Genomic DNA, 2,070 nt, shown 5'->3' with positions numbered 1-2,070 from the left:
GGGGGGGGGGGCCCCCCCCCCCCCCCCCCCGCCAGTCCCCAGCTGTGTGTCTTTGGGCAATCACCTAAATCTCTCAGGGCCTTGACTTCCTCCACTAAAGAAAAGTTTCCCTTTTCCATCAGTAACCCATGATTTCTAGTGAGCTGTAGAACAGTGTCGCTTGGCAACTGGGCTACTGAGTCAAATGCCATGGTCTTGTTCTCCCCTGGAACCCAGGGCCTCACTGCTTGCCTCAACTAATAGCACCCCGAGCAGACACCTTGGGCTCCTCCCTACTCATTCCCCACATCCCCAGTGCATCTCCCATATTTACTCTGTCCTCACGACCTGCTCTGCCCAGGCTCAAGTCAGGCCTTCATCATCTCCATCATCTCCATCATCTCCATCATCATCATCAACATCCTGACATTTCATCAACAGCCTCCTAATGAGTGGGCCTGCCTCTGTTCCTCTCCAGGTGCCCCACCTGGGCCACCCCTGCCTGCATGAGCCAGAGCTTGCTTTTCAGATGTTTGACCTCTGGCAAGCTATTCATTCTGTCTCTTGGTTTCCTCACCTATAAATGGAGATTATAGTACCTACCTCCTATGGTTGTTGTGGGGATGAACAGTTATCACCCTGAAGTGCTTGGAACAGTCCCTGGAACGTGGCTAAGTGCCCCGAAGTGTCAGGGACTATTACCACACCAGCCCAGCACCCCTCACTCAGAGGGAGCCTGTGGCCACCAAGTACAGCTGCTTGGTTTCAGGCACCTCCTGCCCCGCCCCCACCAGCACCCTCCTCCTCCTCCTCTGACAGCTGAGTTCTGCACACCTTGCTACCATGTCCCCGCCCCTCAGCCCAGGACAAAGTCCTCCTCCTGCCCTGCTGAAGTTAACCCTGCAGACAGCTTTTGCACCTCTTAATTTAGCACTCAATTCTGGATACTGATTCCTTCTGTCCAAGTCTTTGTCCCCAAAGGACTGCGGAGAGAGACCACACCTGGTCCCACCATCCTTGCTGCCTGTCCCAGGAGGCTGCCTGGTCAAGATTCAAGATATGCCCCTGAACAATGAGGAGGAACTTGCTCCACCCCATTCCCTGCCCCATCCCGGTAGCTGGGTCCTGGCTAAAAGGGGTTTGGGAGGGCGGCCTGTCGGCGGGGTTTCTCCTGTTAGGGAAAGGCAGGAGGCAGTGGGATTTGGAGCCAGGAAATCCTGGGTTTGTTACTTAGCTGGCCCCTGTGGGTAGGTTACTTCTCTCTGCGCCTCAGTTACCTCATCCATAAAATGGACGGAGCGGTCCATTTGGTCAGTGTTATGGGGCCTGAGCACTAACAGGCAGAATCAGCGGGTCTCCAGTCATCCGCACCGTCCGGTGGATGGAAATCTGGAGGAGCTGGTGGAATGCTGCTGTTTAACGGAAGCTCGCCCGCAGGGTAGCGGTACCGCCACCCACCGACTTCCCTTTGGAGGCCCAAGAGGAGGGGCAGGAATGTGTAGGTTCTTGGCCAACAAAAACATCTCGCAGCAGTCTAAGAAGAAACCAAATCTTCCGGGATGCGGGCTCCTCCCCTCGCCAGAGCCTTTCTCCTGAGGCGCCCGCGCGCCCCAGCGAGTCCACCCCCTACCCAGCACCCCAAACGCGGTTTGGGGGAAGATGGTCTTCCTAACGGCGCCACCCCCCGCCTCAAGTTCTGACTTCCCAAGAGACGAATCCTCCGTTCCACAAGGTGATGCTCATTTACAAGTCGATTCTGTCCGCCTTCCACCCCAGACGTGCCTCATTTCTTAAAAATGAGGGGCCCTTCCTTCTTTTGAACCGAACCGACGGGTCACTGGCGATCCCGAAGAGACGCGGAAAGATCCTGCCCAGGGCAGTCTAGGAGCCTCGGGTGCTTGCAGGGACGCGGGCGGAGGCCGGAGCAGACGACACCGCAGGAGCAGCGCTGGGGGACAGGCGCCCCCAGGTGGCTTCCCGCCCAACCTCCCCGGGACCGGCAGGTCTGCACCAGGGGACGGGCACGGCAGGGCGCTCGCAGCCCACCCGAGGCTGGAACTGGCTGCGGGCTCGAAGCCTCCCCCCATTCCT

The sequence above is a fragment of the Galeopterus variegatus genome, unplaced genomic scaffold, assembly GCF_000696425.1.
Source record: "Galeopterus variegatus unplaced genomic scaffold, G_variegatus-3.0.2 Scaffold3594, whole genome shotgun sequence".
In the NCBI taxonomy this organism is placed as follows: Eukaryota; Metazoa; Chordata; class Mammalia; order Dermoptera; family Cynocephalidae; genus Galeopterus; species Galeopterus variegatus.
Note: the sequence above shows the minus strand (reverse complement) of the source record.